Genomic DNA, 19,644 nt, shown 5'->3' with positions numbered 1-19,644 from the left:
TCCTTTGGCCACTTGCTTTTGATATCCACTGTGAGTGATGGTAGCTCCCATCTAAATACTCAAAAACCTACCACTTTGAAGTATGTCAAGTGCCTCAAGTATATCATTTGACTAATTCACCATCAGCCACATTAACAGAAAAATGGTTGATTACCAACAGATCATTATGCTGACTATTCCTTTCCATCTACATGTTTAAATATTCTTCTCTATGGACAATTTGATGGTTAAATTGCCTTCAAACATGAGGTAAGGCATCTTTGGCTGCTCTGTAAGGTTAGCCATTAATTCTCACTTAGACTAAAAGTCTTATCATCTAAAAAATTGTATGCTTATTCCTGCAATTTTGATCTTAACTTGAAAACTTCAAGGGCTTGAACAGGAGTAGCCTCACACCTCTGCAGCTACCTTTGTATTTTTTTTTTTGGAAAATGTGAAACTTCAACAAGTTTCAAATATTTATTGAACCCAGAAATCAGTAAAGTCTAACTCCAAAGAGGGAGTGTGGATTACAGAATGGTCAATTAATAACAATTTTTTTTTTTTACTTCTAGCAGTGATCATCTTTTCAAAATGTTGATGCACGTTGTGGAAAAGGCTGTCAAAATATGGAAAAAGTAAAACTGGGCTTAGTGTTAGAAATCAAAATCTTTTGTAAAGGTTTTATCACTTATTTTTCTATAAGATATTGGAAAAATATCATCCTCCCCTATTTCTGATCTAGATATAATGGCAGTTTCTCATTTTTCTCAAAGTTATTACTTGGAGAACAAATAGTATAACACTTAATATCTGGTTGCTTTTAGAAAGTACTATCATAAACAATGTTTCTAAAACAACTCCATATTTTTTGGCTTTTGTTTCAGAACTATGACTTATAGAGATTCAAAGATTTACCCGAGAACTTACCACTTGCCTCACAGGTGGTGCTTGCCACATAGCCCATTCTTTTTCTCACCCAACATGCACGATTTCTTTCCTCTGTATATGCTCTCAGTAGATTTGATTCCCTCCTGAGTTCTTCAATCAAAAGTGAGTGGGGGAGTGTTTCAATTCAAGAGTCCCATAGCATTAGTTAGTGTATATTTTTCTATATATTTGTTTGCTCTTTGCCAGAATATCAAGATCATCAAGCATAATTCAACTCATATATTGTGAGGCAAGTTGCTCCATCATGAATCATCCCATAATCCTGGTTATTACTTTTGTCCTTCTGACATGGATACTTCCCTGAAAAGATATTTAGCAATAGTTTATAGCTTTAAGGACATTTGGCCAGTTCTTTATTTCACTCTTGAAATAATCTGAAGATTGCTGCTTTATTCCAAAGAGCCAGTGAACAAATCTCCACCAACATAGGGATGACTTGAATAATTTGTGGTCTCTTTGTTTTGTTTTGGAGAAATGAATAAGGCTTGTCAAGAGTTAAAAGAGAAATATGTCAGGCAAGAACAACTTTTTCAGCTTGGTAAATGCAGAGAATAGGAGTAACTTAAATATATATTTTAAATATGTAAACACTTATTATCAAAGTGAAGGAAGCACATATTTTACCATATTCCCAGAATGTGGTGCAACCTTAATTCAACATTTTATTTAACAAAACAAAAATAATCCTGTTTTATTAGTAATAGGAAATTTATAATACAATACACCAATATTGGGAATTTGATGTACAAAGATGCAGGTGTCTCATATGAAAGAGATGCTCAGTATTTTCTCAGTATCCTCCCTAAGTTTTAGCTGAAAAGACATCCAGAAGTTCTTCAGTTAGTGTCATTGTTTTCATTATATGAGAAAATAGAGATCAGGAGAGGTTAATTGATTTACCCAACCCAATAGTAGGTGATGTTGTGACCAGTATACCCTGGCTTTATTCCTCTAGGAACTTTGGAGTTAGACATATAAAATTTGAATCTTCCCATTTATGGGATATTAAGCAAGCTATTTAACAATTCTTTACCTCAATTTTCTACATATTTAAAGTTACTATAATATTAATACCTACCTCATATGCAATGGAGTTTAAATAAGGGATAATATCTGACAAATGCTTATTATAGGGTATGACACCTCATAAGGGCTCATTACATGGTAGTTCTTTATATCTTTGTTTCTCTGACTGGCCCTGGCCAACTCAGATGCTTCTTCTAGCTCCTCTCTTCATCTAACACATACAGCCATCTTATTGGCTATCTCTTCATACTGTCACTGTCTATGTTCTCAGAACATTTGAGGTGGTCACTTAAGGCAGGGACCATCCTTTTGTTGTTTGCATGGTGAATAAATGGTGCAGTTCTAGAGTTGGTTGTATGAATATAACAATGATTCAAGGAATGCCTCTTCAATGAATGATCCACAGTTTCAGATATATAGTAGAAGCTCAATGTAAGTATTATTGCATATAAATCAATTAATGGAAAGTGATATATTTGCCACTTAGACCATACTTGTAATCTAATTTTATGTTATGTCTTTGTACCTCACAAGGTTGGTACACGGGGGGGACCTTCAAGATGGCAGAGGAGTAAGACGTGGAGATCACCTTCCTCCCCACAAATACATCAAAAATACATCTACATGTGGAACTACTCTTACAGAACACCTATAGAACACTGACAGAAGACCTCAGACTTTCCAAAAGGCAAGAAAATCCTCACCTACCTGGTTAGGGCAAAAGAAAAAAGAAAGAAAAACAGAAACAAAAGAATAAGGATGGGACCTGTACCTCTTGGAGGGAGCTGTGAAGGAGGAAAAGTTTCCACACAATAGAAAGCCCATTCATAGGTGGAGACAGGGTGTGGGAGGGTGGGGGGAAGTTTTGGAGCCACGGAGGACAGCACAGCAACAGGGGTGCAGAAGGCAAAGCAGAGAGATTCCTGCACAGAGGATAGGTGCTGACCAGCACTCACCAGCCCGAGAGGCTTGTCTGCTCACCCACCGGGTTGGGTGGGGTCTGGGAGCTGAGGCTCAGGTTTTGGAGGTCAGATCCTAGGGAGAGGACTGAGGTTCGCTGTGTGAACACAGACTGAAGGGGGCCAGTGCACCACATCTAGCTGGGAAGGAGTCCAAGAAAAACTCTAGATCTGCCTAAGACCATTGTTAGAGGGTGCACGAGGAGAGGGGATTCCTTTCCTGTCTGCCCACAGAAGGCAGAGCACCATGTAAATGAGCTCCAGAGACAGGCATTAGCCATGGCTATCAGCTCGGACACCAGAGACGGACATGAAACACTAATGCTGCTGCTGCAGCCTCTAAGAATCCTGTGTGCAAGCACAGGTCACTATCCACAAGCCCCCGCCACCCCCAGGAACCTGTGCAGCCTTCCACTGACAAGGTCCCATAATCCAGGGACAAGTTCCCCAGGAGAACACACTGCACACCTCAGGCTGTGGCAATATCATGCTGGCCTCTGCTGCCCCAGGCTTGCCTGCATTCCAGTTATAACTACCATACCCTTCCCTCCCGCTGGCATGAGTGAGCCAGAGCCCCCTAATCAGCCACTGATACAACCTCATACTGTCTGAGTGGGAACAGATGCCTGAGGGTGACCTATACACAGAGATGGTGTCAAAAAGAAACCTAACCCCCAGGGGCAGCAGATTAAATCCCCTTTGCAAACAAAGAATAAAAAGGGAAAGTTCTCGGTGCAGCCTCAGGAAAAGCAGATAAGATCACAACAAACAACTTGATGTACCCTGCATATGTGGAATATCTGAATAGACAACAAATCAAACCAAAATTGCAGCAGTGGACTGTGGGAGCAACTGTAGACTTGGGGTTTTCTTTCTGAGACTGATGTGTTTCTGATTTTTATGTTTACCATAGTATAGATTTTAGCACTTGTTATCACTGGTGGATTTGTTTGTTCATTTGGTTGCTCTATTCTTTTTTTAAATGATTATTACTTTTTAATTTTAATAATTTTAAAATATTTTTTATTTTAATAATTTATTTATTTTTCTTTGTTTCTTTTTTTCTCCCTTTTCTTCTCACTCATATGGCTGACAGGGCTTGGTGCTCTGGTCTGGTGTCAGGTCTAAGACTCTGTGGTAGGAGACCCAAGTTCAGGACACTGGACCATCAGAGACCTCCCAGTCCCATGTAATAATAATTGGCAAGGGCTGCCCCAGAGATCTCCATTTCAGTGCTAAGACCCAGCTCACCTAATGGCCAGAAAGCTTCAGTGCTGGATACCCCATGTCAAACAACTAGCAAGACAGGAATACAACCCTACACATTAGCAGAGAAACTGCCTAAAATCATACTAAGTTCACAGAGACCCCAAAACGACCACTGGAGGTAACACTGCCCCCCAGAAACATAAGATCCAGCACCAGCCACCAGAATATAGGCACAAGTCCCTTCCACCAGGAAGCCTTCACAGGCCACTGAACCAACCTTACTCACTGGGGGCAGTCACCAAAAACAACAGGAACTACAAACTTACATTCTGTGAAAAGGAGACACCAAACACAGTAGGTTAAGCAAAATGAGAAGACAGAGAAATACACAACAGATGAAGAAGCAAGGTAAAAACCCACCAGACCAAAAAAATAAAGAGGAAATAAGCAGTCTACCTGAAAAAGAATTCAGAGTAATGATAGTAAAGATGAACCAAAATCTTGGAAATACAAAGGATAAAATATAAGAAATGATTAGCAAGGACCTAGAAGAACAAAAGAGCAAAGAAACAATGATGAACAACACAATAAATGAAATTAAAAATTCTGTAAAAGGAATCAATAACAGAATAAGAGAGGCAGATGAATGGATAAGTGACCTGGAAGGTAAAATAGTGGAAATAACTACCATAGAGCAGAATAAAGAAAAAAGAAGGAAAATAATTGAGGACAGTCCCAGAGCCCTCTGGGACAAAATTAAATGGGACAACATTCGAATAAGAGAGGTCCCTGAAGAAGAAGAGGAAAATAAAGAGTCTGAAAAAACATTTGAGGAGATTATACCTGAAAATTTCTCAAACATGGGAAAGGAAATAGTCAAGTCCAGAAAGGACAGAGTCCCATACAGGATAAATCCAAGGAGAAACACACGAAGGCACGTATTACTGAAACTATAAAAAATTAAAAACAAAGAAAAAATATTAAAGGCAGCAGGGAAAAGCAACAATTAACATACAAGGGAATCCCCATAAGGTTAACAGCTGATCTTTCAGCAGAAACTCTGCAAGCCAGAAGGGAGCGGCAGGACATATTTAAACTGGTGAAGGGAAATACCTACAACCAAGTTTACTCTACCCAGCAAAGATCTCTTTCAGATTCAATGAAGAACTTAAAAACTTTACAAACAAGCAAAAGCTAAGAGAATTCAACAGCACCAAGCAAGCTTTACAACAAATGCTAAAGTATCTTCTCTAGGCAGGAAACACAAGAGAAGGAAAAGACCTACAAAAACAAACTCAAAACAATTCAGAAAATGGTAATAAAAACATGTATATTGATAATTACTTCAATGTAAATAGATTAAATGCTCCAACTGAAAGACATAGGCTGGCTGAATGGATACAAAAACAAGACCCATACATATGCTGCCTACAACAGATCCATTTCAGACCTAGTGTCACATACAGACAGAAAGTGAGGAGGTGTAAAATTATATTCCATGCAAAGGGAAATCAAAAGAAAGCTGGAGTAGCTTTCTTATAACAGACAAAGTAGACTTTAAAATAAGAACTATTACAAGAGACAAAGAAGAACACTACATAATGGTCAAGGGATCAATCCAAGACAAAGATATAACAATTGTAAATATTTATGTACCCAACATAGGAGCACTTCAATACATAAGGAAAATGCTAACAGCCATAAAAAAGGAAATCAACAGTAATATAATAAGAGTAGGAAACATTATTATCCCAATTTCACCAATGAACAGGTCACCAAAAATGAAAATAAATAAGGAAACACAGCTTTAAATGATGCATTAAACAAGATGGACTTAATTGATATTCATAGGACATTCCATCCAAAATCAACAGAATACATATTCTTCTCAAGTGGTCATGGAATATTTTCCAGTATAAATCATATCTTGGGTCACAAATAAAGCCTTGGTAAATTTAAGAAAATTGAAATTGTATCAAGTATATTTTCTGATCACAATGCTATCAGATGAGATATAAATAACTGAAAAAAATGGTAAAAAAGTACAAACACATGGATGCTACACAATCCACTACTAAATAACTAAGAGATAACAGAAAAAAACAAAAAAAATACATAGAAACAAATGACAATGAGAACATGACCACCCAATACCTATGGGATGTAGCAAAAGCAGTTACAGGAGGGAAATTTATAGCAATACAATCCTACCTCAAGCAATAAGAAAATGCTCAAATACACAATGCAACCTTACACCTAAAGCAATTCAAGAAAGAAGAACAACAACAACAAAAAAAAAAAAAAACAAAAACAATGTTAGCAGAAGGAAAGAAATCATAATGGTCATATCAGAAATAAAGGAAAAATAAATGAAAGAAGCAAAAACAAAGATCAATAAAATTAAAAGCTGGTTCTTTGAGAAGGTAAACAAAATTTATAAACCATTAGCAGACTCATCAAGAAAGAACGGGAGAAGACTCAAATCAACATAACTAGAAATGGAAAAGGAGAAGTAACTACTGATGCAGCAGAAATACAAAGGATCATGAGAGATTACTACAAGAAACTATATGCCAATAACATGGACAACCCGAAAGAAATAGACAAATTTTTAGAAAAGCACAACCTTCTGAGATGGAACCAAGAAGAAATAGAAAATATAAACAGACAAATAACAAGCACTGAACTTGAAAATGTGATTTAAAATCTTCCAACAAACAAAAGCCTAGGACCAGATGGCTCCACAGGCAAATTCTATCAAACATTTAGAGAAGAGATATCACCTGTCCTTCTCAAACTCTTCCAAAATATAGCAGAGGGAGGAACCCTCCCAAACTCATTCTATGAGACCACTATCACCCTGATAACAGAACAAGGCAAAGATGTCATTAAAAAAAGAAAACTACAGGCCAATATCATTGATAAATATATATGAAAAAAATCCAAAAACAAAATACTAGCAAACAGAATCCAACAACACATTAAAAGGATCATACACCAAGATCAAGTGGAGTTTATCCCAGGAATGCAAGGATTTGTCAGTATATGCAAATCAGTCAATGTGATACACCATATTAACAAATTGAGTGATAAAAAACATATGATAACCTCAATAGATGCAAAAAAGCTTTTGACAAAATTTAATATGACAAACCCACAGCCTACATCGTTCTCAATGGTGAAAAACTGAAACCATTTACACTAAGATCAGGAACAAGTCAAGGTTGCCCACTCTCACCACTATTATTTAACATAGTTTTGGAAGTTTTAGCCACAGTAATCAGAGAAGAAAAGGAAATAAAAGGAATCCAAACAGGAAAATAAGACGTAATACTGTCACTGTTTGCAGATGACATGATACTATATAGAAAGAATCCTAAAGATGTTGGTAGAACACTACTACAGCTAATCAATGAATTTGGTAATGTAGCAGGATACATAATTAATGCACAGAAATCTCTTGCATTCCTATACACTAATGATGAAATGTCTTAAAGAGAAATTAAGGAAACACTCCTGTTTACCATTGCAACAAAAATAATAAAATATCTAGGATTAAGCCTACCTAAGGAGACAAAATACCTGTATGCAGAAAACCATAAGACAATGATGAAAAAAATTAAAGAAGATAGAATCAGATGGAGAGATATACTATGTTCTTGGATTGGAAGAATCAACATTGTGAAAATGACACTACTACACAAAGCAATCAACAGATTCAATGCAATCCCTATCAAACTACCAATGACATTTTTCACAGAACTAGAACAAAAAATTACAAAATTTCTTTGGAATTACAAAAGACCCCGAAGAGCAAAAACAATCTAGAGAAAGAAAAATGGAGCTAGAGAAATCAGGCTCCCAGACTTCAGATTATGCTACAAAGCTACAGTAACCAAGAAAGTATGGTACTGGCACAAAAACAGAAATATAGATCAATGGAACAGGATAGAAAGCCAAGAGATAAACCCACGCAACTATGCTCACCTTAACTTTTTTTTTAACAACATTTTGGAGTATAATTGCTTTAAAATGGCATTTTAGCTTATTCTGTATAACAAAGTGAAGCAGCTATATGTATATATATATATATATATATATATATATATATATATATATATATATATATATATATATAATCTCCATAACCCTCCCTTTGTGTCTTCCTCCCACCCTCCCTATTCCACCCCTCTAGTTGGGCACAAAACACAAAGCTTACATCACTGATGTGGCTGATTCTCACTAGCTACCAATTTTACAGTTGGGAGTGTATATATGTCCATGCCATTCTCTCACTTCGTCCCAGCTTACACTTCCCATTCCCTGTGTCCTAAAGTCTGTTCTCTATACCTGCGTCTTTATTTTGTCCTTCCTGTATGTTATTCAGAGCCTTTTTTTTTTAAGTTTCCATATATATGTGTTAGTATACGGTATTTGATTTTCTCTGACTTGCTTCACTCTGTATGACAAATTCAAGTACATCTACCCACTACAAATAACTCAATTTCATTCTTTTTATGGCTGAGTAATATTCCATTGCATATATGTGCCACATCTTCTTTAGCCATTCATCTTCCCATGGACACTTAGGTTGCTTCCATGTCCTGGTTATTGTAAATAGTGCTGAAATGAACATTGTGGTACATGACTCTTTTTGATTTATAGTTTTCTCAAGGTATATGCCCAGTAGTGGGATTGCTGGGTCGTATGGTAGTTCTATTTTTAGTTTTTTGAGGAACTCCATACTGTTCTCCATAGTGGCTGTATCTATTTACATTCCCACCAACAGTGCAAGAGGCTTCCATTTTCTCCACACACTCTCCAGCATTTACCATCTGTAGAATTTTTGATGATGGCCATTCTGACTGGTCTGAGGTGATACCTCATTGTAGTTTTGATTTGCATTTCTCTAATGATTAGGGATGATGAGCATCCTTTCATGTGTTTGTTGGCAATCTGTGTATATTTTTTGTAGAAATATATATTTAGGTCTTCTGCCCAGTTTTGGATTGGGTTGTTTGTTTTTTGATATTGAGCTGCATGAGCTGCTTGCATATTTTTGAGATTAATTCTTTGACAGTTGCTTCATTTGAAAATATTTTCTCCCATTCTGAGGGTTGTCTTTTGGTCTTGTTTATGGTTTCTTTGCTGTGCAAAAGCTTTGAAGTTTCATTAGGTCTCATTTGTTTATTTATGTTTTTATTTCCATTTCTCTAGGAGGTTGGTCTAAAAGGATATTGCTGTGATTTATGTCACAGAGTGTTCTGCCTATGTTTTCCTCTAAGAGTTTGATGGTGTCTGCCCTTAAATTTAGGTCTTTAATCCATTTGGAGTTTATTTTTGTGTATGGTGTTAAGAAGTCTTCTATTTTCATTATCTTACATTTAGTTGTCCAATTTCCCCAGCACCAGTTATTGAAGAGGCTATCTTTTCTCCATTGTATATTCTTGCCTCCTTTATCAAAGATAAGGTGATCATATGTGCGTGAGTTTATTTCTGGGCTTTCTATCCTGTTCCTTTGATCTATATTTCTGTTTTTGTACTAGTACCATACTGTCTAGATTACTGTAGCTTTGTAGTGTAGTCTGAAGTAAGGAAGCCTACTTCCTCCAGGTCTGTTTTTCTTTCTCAAGATTGTTTTTGCTAGTCAGGGTCTTTTGTGTGTTCAAACAAATTGTGCAATTTTTTGTTCTATTTCTGTGAAAAATGCCATTGGTAATTTGATAGGGATTGCATTGAATCTGTTGATTGCTTTGGATACTATAGTCATTTTCACAATGTTGATTCTTACAATCCAAGAACATGGTACATCTCTCTATCTGTTTGTATTATCTTAATTTCTTTCATCAGTGTCTAATATTTTTCTCCATACTGGTGTTTATTTCTCCTTAGGTAGGTTTATTTCTAGGTATTTTATTATTTTTGTTTTGATTGTAAATGAGAGTGTTTCCTTAATTTGTCTTTCCGGTTTTTCATCATTAGTGTATAGGAATGCAATAGATTTCTGTGCATTAATTTTGTATCCTGCTACATTACCAAATTCATTGATTAGCTCTAGTAGTTTTCTGGTAGCATCTTTCCAATTCTCTATGTATAGTATCACGTCATCTGCAAACAGTGAGAATTTTACATCTTTTCCAACTTGGATTCCTTTTATTTATTTTTCTTCTCTGATTACTGTTGTTACAACTTCCAAAACTATGTTGAATAATAGTGGTGAGAGTTGGTAACCTTGTCTTGATCCTGATATTAGTGGTTCCTGATCTTCAGTTTCACTGTTGAGAATGATGTTAGCTGTGGGTTTGTCATATGTGGCCTTTATTATGTTGAGGTAAGTTCCCTCTATGCCTACTTTCTAGAGGGTTTTTACCATAAATCGGTGTTGAATTTTGTCAAAAGCTTTTTCTACCTCTATTGAGATGATCATATAGTTTTTAATCCTTCAATTTGTTAATATGTTGTATCACATTGATTGATTTGCGTATATTGAAGAATCCTTGCATTCCTGGGATAAACCCCACTTGACCATGGTGTATGATCCTTTTAATGTGCTGTTGGACTCTGTTTTATAGTATTTTGTTGAGGAATTTTACATCTATTTTCATCGGTGATATTGGCTTGTAGTTTTGCTTTTTTGTGACATCCTTATCTTGTTTTGTTATCAGAGTGATGGTGGATTCATAGAATGAGTTTGGCAGTGTTCCTCCATCTGCTATATTTTGGAAGACTTTGAGAAGTATAAGTGTTAGCTCTTCTCTAAATGTTTGATAGAATTCGCCTGTGAAGCCTTCAGGTCCTGGGCTTTTGTTTCTTGGAAGATTTTTAATCACAGTTTCAATTTCAGTGCTTGTGATTTGTCTGTTTATGTTTTCTATTTCATCTTGGCTCAGTATCAGATGGTTGTGCTTTTGTAAGAATTTGTCTGTTTTTTCTGGGTTGACCATATTTTTGTCATATAGTTGTTTGTAGTAAACTCTCATGATCCCTTGTATTTCTGCAGTGTCAGTTGTTACTTCTCCTTTTTCATTTCTAATTCTGTTGTTTTGAGTCTTCTCCCTTTTTTTCCTAATACGTCTGGCTAATGGTTTATAAATTTGGTCTGTCTTCTCAAAGAACCAGATTTAATCTTATTGATCCTGTCAATCGTTTCCTTCATTTCCTTTTCTTTATTTCTGATCTGATCTTTATGATGACTTTCCTATTGCTAACTTTGGGGGATTTTTGTTGTTGTTGTTGTTCTCCTCTCTCTAATTGCTTTGGCAAAAAAAACAGCCTCTTCTATAAGGGCTGCTGGGGAAACTGGACAGTTATATGTAAAATAATGAAATTAGAACACTCTTTAACACCAGACACAAAAATAAACTCAAAATAGATTAAAGACCTAAATGTAAGGCCGGATACTGTAAAACTCTTAGAGGATAACTTAAGAATAACACTCTTGCACATAAATCACACCAAGATCCTTTTTGACCCACGTCCTACAGAAATGGAAATAAAAAGAAAACTAAACAAATGGGACCTAATGAAACTTAAAAGCTTTTGCACAGCAAAGGAAACCATAAACAAGGCAAAAAGGCAACACTCAAATGGGCAAAAATATTAGCAAATGAAACAGCTGACAAAGGATTAAACTCCAAAATATTCAAGCAGCTCAATATTAAAAAAACAAACAACCCAATCCAGAAATGGGCAGAAGACCTAAATAGACATTTCTCCATAGAAAATATACAGATTGCCAACAATCACATGAAAGGATGATCAACATCACTTGTCATTAGAGAAGTGCAAATTGAAACTACAAGAGGTATCACCTCATGCTAGTAGGAATAGCCATCATCAAAAAATCTACACACAATAAATGCTGGAGAGGGTGTCAATAAAAGGGAACCCTCTTGCTTGGTTTGTTGGGATGTAAATTGATACAAACCGCATGTAGAACATTATGGAGGTTCCTTCAAGAACTAAAAATAGAACTACCATATGACCCAGCAATCCCACTACTGGGCATATACCCTGAGAAAGCCATAATTCAAAAAGAGTCATGTACCACAATATTCATTGCAGCAGTATTTACAATAACCAGGACATGGAAACAACCTAAGTGTCCATTGACAGATGAATGGATAAAGAAGTGGCACATATATACAATGGAATATTACTCAGCCATAAATAGAAGGGAAATTGAGTTTTTTTTTTTTAATTAGGTGGAAAGAACTGGAGTCTCTCCTGCAGCATGAAGTATGTAAGAAAGAGAAAAATAAGTACTGTATGCTAACACATATATATGGAATCTAAAAAAAAAAAAAAATTCTTGTGATGAACTTAGGGGCCGGGCAGGAATAAGATGCTGATGTAGAGAATGGACTTGAGGACATGGGCAGGGGAAGGGGAAGCTGGGATGAAGTGAGAGAATAGCACTGACTTATATATACTCCCAAATGTAAAATAGATAGCTAGTGGGAAGCAGCTGCAACACACAGGAAAATCAGCTTGGTGCTTTGTGTCCACCTTGAGGGGTGGGATAAGGAGTGTGAGACGGAGACACAAGAGGGAGTGTATATGGTGATATATGAATACAAATAGCTGATTCACTTTGTTATACAGCAGAAATTAACACACCATTTTAAAGCAATTATACTCCAATAAACATGCTAAAAAATCAATCAAGAAATAAATAAGAATAAAAATTATGTCTTCACATCAAAAAAAATAAAGAAGATTGGCACTTGCTAGGTCCTTAATTAATGTTGACTGAAGGATAAGTGAATAAATGAATTAATGTACAGCATCCATTGGCTCCTTTCCCTTATAGCTATCTTTAGAAAAAAATATAGACAATAAATATTTTTAAGCAGAAAGAAAGCTCAAGAAACTAATCAATACATCCTATGAACTTATTCTATTTCAATGCTGACTTTAAGAACTTCAGCAAATCAGTAGTACATGAAGTTTGAGGCAAAAATCCCTTTGTTTTAAAACATTCAGTTAAATTGAGCATTACTGTAACTATATTTCTTAATGCATCTAACAGAAAAATAATTCAAGTGGCCAAAATTGCCCTTTGGGGAATATTTCTGAAAAGTTTGACAGATTTCAGAGAGCCCTGGGTTAGCAGCAGCCATAGAATATTTCATGCTAATGAGTGGATATATGAGAAATATTATTTACAATTATTTAATCCTGTTTTACTTCATTATTGATGGCATTGACACACAAAGCCACAAAAATCCTTAACTTAGCATAAAGGATGTGTTTAGACACAGAAATTGAAAGCATCTTTTCTCTTTTATTTATGGTCCTTGATGAACCCTTTGTTCTTTGCTACCATGATTCTGCCACTATGACCAGCAGTTGATTACAACAAGCATATTACCTCTCCACAGTGATGGACTGAACCACAATTCTTCACATTTTAACTGATTTTTTTACATGTAATACCAGCACCACAAATATTCAGAATAGGCAGAAGACTATTGATAGAATTTGAAGGAACTGAATATGTCTAGGAATACTTCCCTACTGTGAAATACATCAACTGGTTTTAAAACTTTAGACCAAGTCCCTAATTTTCAAAGGCTTCCCAGAAAGGGAGATGCACCTGTTGAGAAGTGGCTTCTCTGAGGAGGGTTAACACTTCAAGCCACATTTAAACATTAACATCACAGCCAAAACAACTTTAGCCAGGAACTTCCAGAGAAGTTCTGTAGGAACTTCCAGAGAAGAAGAGCAAAGCCCTGTAGGAGAACAAGGCAAAATAAACACCACAATGGCTCCCTATCAGGAGCTGGATGCAGGCTTCCTGAAGACTCTCTGTCTAGTTTGCAATTATTCTGGGAATGGGTCAAATGATTGAGATTGTCCTTGGTCTCCCAGAAAGAGGGTATATGATTCACATTTAAATATAAGCTTTAAAAACACAAATTCTTCTGTTTACCAAAGTTAGCCTTTCTAGGTTTCTGATTAAGAACTTAGATTTTATCTCCCCAGGAAAAAAAGAAAAAACAAAAAAAATGATGGAGAGCTGAGGCAACCACACAAGAGAATAAAGGTCTACATTGCCTGAATAAAGGGGAGAATAAAATCAACTAAACCAAGGAAAACTGTCCAAAAAACACTTTGTTTTAATTGGTGTAAAATATTATTTAGTCTGAATTATCTGACTAATCACTTCTCTTTGTTTTTCACTTAATTTGCCAATGCATGCAAGGTCTGAGGACAAGTACACTTAGAGTTTCGATGATCCAATTTGGATGTCTTCTTTGGTCAAATTCTCTGTGTAATTACTCAACTGTCCAACTCCTTTTGGCTTGCATATACTGCCTTTGCACTCCTCCGGGGTTCAATTATCATGCTGGAAATCTCTCTGTAGGTTTTTTTCTCACTGATAATATAAGGCAAAACATATCTATTAGTGTATGAAGACTTGTTTAGAGAGCTTTTAGACCAAACCTACCTCTTTTTTAAAGTCTGTCTTAATTCTCCAAATCAATATTAAGTTTTTCATTTTATGACAGCCTAGGTTTTGTGTTCCAGAATGAAGACTACCCTCCCCTGACAAATAGAACTTCTCTGTTCTTGTTTGGTTGAATGAGATATGCAAGCTGAGTGCAGCTAGTAGACAGAAGCATTCCTCCCTACTAGAGAGGGAACTTTCTAGAGGGTATGGAAGATAAGTTTTAAGAGAAAGTCACATTGTTTGAATAACTGTGAGAAAAGAGACATTGAAAGGTTTTATGAAATATTTGTTTCTTCCCCACCAGACTGTAGGTAAAACATCCATTTCTCCTGAATTGCCACAGTCTTGGAGCTATCATAGTGTTGAAGCACTGAACCCTGGTGCAGTGTGAGCCCCTTGTAGATTAGAGGTTGCCATTTTGAGAGGTGGTGATAACCAGGTTGCATATAGAATGGATTTAGCTCTGCTCTGGGTCATTGTATTCTCCTCCATAGGTCTCACTAAAAGCACATATTTTATCCATCTTTATAGCTCCATTGTGCTTGGCACACTTCTTTTCAAAATTGTAAATATCCAGTGGATTTCTGGCAAAAATAAATGTCCTAACAAAGACACCATTCTCTGTATATCAACTTCAGTTATATGGAGATAATAGAATTTTCTTTCTAGGTTGAGTTCTACATGCAGTAAGTGCTCATTAAAAGTGACTTTAAAAAGTTGCTCTATTTATAGGTCTTTGATTACCTATAAGAGGCTTCAACACCTGTCTCCTTTGCCAGTGTCACTATGAAAGCCACACAGATCAGTTACTGCACAATTCCAGGTGACATTATTCTCAAAGACCATGAGATAAGGAGTGTTCCCTGGAGTAACCACTCACCCTATAACATGCTATCCCTGTACTCCAGGAAGTAAATGACAATGGGAAGTTATTGAAAAGTAATAGCCTCAACTTCCCAGTTTCTTAATGTAAGGCATCCTTGTGATTCCCTTGCAGCTTCCTTAATGTATAGGATTTCCTGTTCCTTTTCAAGATGTTTCATCTATACATAAGATCCTAGAACTGTTGTCTCTGAAACAAGGCATTTGCAAGGTAGCAGATACACATAACTATCCAGAGAGATGCAGAAAATAGAACCTCTCTTTGTAAGCATTTCAGTTGACAAAACGAAAGAAAATAAGCTTTGCAAATATTTATCATACAAATTGACACTTGTTCCCTCAGTCTGTCCATACAACAGATAGTCACATGTCATCTAGATTAGGTGGTGTGTCCCAAGGGGAAAATGGAACTTCTGCAGCTCAGCAGGGATGATGGAGACAACCTCAGTGTTTTACCACCTTGCATCATACTATGATCAATTATGGTTTACATCTATCTGGTTGTGTGAATTTAGGATTTTACTTTTGATGTTAATTAAACGAAATTTCACAAATGGATGAAAGACTTAAGATGATTCCAGAAAAGTACCTGCACACTGAACATAGTATCAATGATGAACACACAAATTGAAATCTCCATGCCTAGTACCTGCTCTTCTTGAGGTATGTACAAAGGCATGATAGGAAGGGGCTAATCGAATATTATTTAAACAAATTCAAACTTTAAAATTATCAATGACTATTTTAAATATGTGTTTATTTCTCATATCATGAACAAAGAACATACTCTCAGCCTACCTTGTTCCTTGAGAGGCTAACAACTGATCAAAAATGCATGAAAATGAGTCATCTATAACATGAAATCAAACCTCGATAATTCATCAGCAACATTTTAAATAAACTGCCTTACAAAATTTCTTTCAAAATATTTGTAAATAATAAATGAATAAATACATACAAATAAATATGAAAATATTAGAACAGCATGCTCAGAAACGCCTTAAAATACTTTATTTTGCTTTCAAACCAATCTCTTAAGTTCTCTTTCCCTTATGTGTGATAAGGCATTTTTAACAAATATTACCTGAACTACTTTTAATCCAGGTTGCCCCCTCTATAATAATGTTGTTATGACTTTTAAATCTTGCACATTAAGGACTTTCATTAAAGTGAGTTCAGGTTAGCATTTTTTAACCTACTCTAAACTGTTAACATAAGCCACAGTGGGCTACCAGCTCAATAATCTTCCAATTGTCCCATGATCAAAATGGCCCATTGAGGTTCTATTTGTTCCAGTATTTTGATTAAATATGTATTTGTGTGGTTTATAAAAACATTTAGTTATTTACCTAAGAGGCCTGAACAGCTGGTCTACTAGGTAAAGACATTAGGAGACAGTTGAATGTTAGACACATTCAATTTAAATACATTGTTTTTAATGAAAATAATAAAAAGGCAAAAGTCTCTTACCTTTAGGTCTATTCTCCTCTATCATGTAAACATAGATTGTAGACACATGCTCTGCATGTTAAAGTCTGTTTAAAGACATACCTGCAGAAAATCAGATTTGCTTGTGCTGTGGGTTAGTGACTATGTCCAAAATATAAGATTTCAATGGTATTTAATTATTTATTCTTCTTTTCTTTTAATATCAAAAGTAGTTAGACCACACTATGGAGTCATTTCAAAATTAAAGACCCTACAGTTTTTAGTTCAGTATGTTTAATTACTTTTTAAAATATGTACTGATGAAACTAGGACAATCTAATGACAAATATGAATTTTATATACTTAATATGTTTAGCCAAGATATTCACTGTAGATATTTATTCCCCCCAGCCATTACTTTTCAAACTGCTGAAATAATTTAGATTTCTATGTTAATACATACACACGCCTATACACAAACTTAACACTGCATATTCTAAAGACATTATGTTGAATCAATCCTGGAATACCCTCAAAAGAAAACCAGGAGGAGCCAGTCTTGTGAACAAAGTATTCCTTCAGCACCTAAGAAAGCTATAACCATGCTAAGAATTCTTTACTTATGCTGAAAAAATAATAATAAATGGGTATATAATGGACTGGGTTTAAAGAACTCTGATTTTATGCTCCTTTAGAAGCATAATGAATATTTTATATATTTCATCTCCTTAAATGTAAACTTCTTGCAGACAATGACAACACGTTTAGCTCATTCTGAACATTTTATTGATCAAGGACATAGGTTCTACAAACCTCATATAGTCTATGCATTTAAAAGTTATAAATTAGGAATAAATTGTTATATCTTACCTAGACAAATGTACTTTCATGACAACCTGGAATGCTAAATAGAATTTAAAATTCTCAGACTCCTCAGAGCTCTGTTTGAACATGGGGGTGTGGGGAAAGTGGCTTTGGCCTGAGATCTCACCTCACCTGCCTTTCTTCCCATCCCTGTTTAGTTGCATACTGTAAGGGAGTCCCAGATCTGCATGCCTCACCTCTTAGAAACTTTCCCCCTACATACTCCTTGGCTGCCCTTCATGTCTAAGGATTTGCACACCCAATATACAATCCAGCCTCTGGAACAGACCTGGGAAAAGGCCCTAGAAGTCACTAGAAGTAAACCATTTATAAAGGGAATTCCAACGTCTCTAGAATCCAGAGCAGATTCTGGAAGGGAGTGCACACTCCTTGTTGGTATGTCCCTTTAGTCCCAGGGATCCCCTGTCCTCGCTCAGATTTAAGGTCTTTACTGTACATTTGTATCCCTCATGGTCTTGCAAAGTACTGTTTGGTAAATATTGACTGATTGAAGGTTATTTGATTAATGTTAAGTGAAATTTATAGTTTATTTACTCACCATAACCATCACTCTGGAAAATGAAATCCATGAGATAAATATTGTATTGATTAACTTCTCCACAACCACAATCATCAAATAAAATGAGTAATCTACTCTCTTTTATTGTCACATGTTAGCCTAAAATCGTGGTTTCCTTTTAGAACAGACTTGAAATTTTTATGCAGTAAATATAAGAAGTAACTCAACATCTCCCAAGTTTCAAGTTTATATCAAGCTAGACTGTTTGCGAACTTTCAAATACTGGTAATACTGCTTGGTTATTTAGATGACCAGGAAAATGAGAAAGGCCTCCATCACTTAGTGTCTCATAGTTTATTTGAAGTAGCTGATATCATGTGGATGGTAATGCCACTGCTTTTACATTTCTTTATAAACATGACTCCTAAGGTAATATAATTGTCTTTAAATTTAAAAAGTTACTGAATTTCATCATGTTTTTCTAAAAAGAAAGAAAAAACAAATTTCCAACTTGATCATCTCTTCTCTCTGTTTGGTCTAGCAGCTGCCTTGGACATTTTGCAAAAACATTTTTGAAAATATGATTTACAATTTTAGACACTAGATCTTTCCTATAAGAATTAAAAACGCTTTTTGAAACTGATTCTCTGTGCTCCAGCTTTTACTCAAACTTGGTCAAAGCCCAGGAAGAGAGAGATGTGTGAAAAACTCAAACTCCTCTACTGAAAAGTTAAAATGCATCATTCAAACAGCAAAAGTCTGTCGAGTTGAATGTAATGTCTTTAAATCAATGGTTGCATTTTAATGTTTCATATGATTAGCATATTATTGTTATGTCATGGATAAATAATTAAAACTTAATATACATTTCTAGGAATTCCAAACAATTAGTAACCTTATGCATGGTAGATTCTATTTCTGTTTATATTTGTATTTCTAAGCCTGGTACTAAGGCACAGGACAAATCAATAAACCTCTAGCACAGACGGTGGCAGGCCTAAAAGATATCACATAGGGAACTGCAGTATCATCATAAGTAATTCACACAGAATAGGAACTAGTAAAATGGATGGAAATAAAACACAAATACATGAAATGAGAGGAAAAATAATATTTAATTGTTGCTGCAAGTCAACTAAGTTATATTAGTTTTTCACTATAATAAGCTCTTAGGCTTCAAGAAGAACCATGGCATATTTCTATCTAACAAAGAGACCCAATATAACAACATTTAAGTAAAAACTCAAATCTTGATTATGTGTTAGTGAATCAATATTCTGCTTGAGTTTCATACCTGTGTAGAATAGAAAATTTGTATGAATTTGAAATTATTTAAATATTCTAATGGCTCTATTACTGTTATAATATCT

The sequence above is a fragment of the Phocoena phocoena genome, chromosome 13, assembly GCF_963924675.1.
Source record: "Phocoena phocoena chromosome 13, mPhoPho1.1, whole genome shotgun sequence".
NCBI lineage: Eukaryota > Metazoa > Chordata > Mammalia > Artiodactyla > Phocoenidae > Phocoena > Phocoena phocoena.
Note: the sequence above shows the minus strand (reverse complement) of the source record.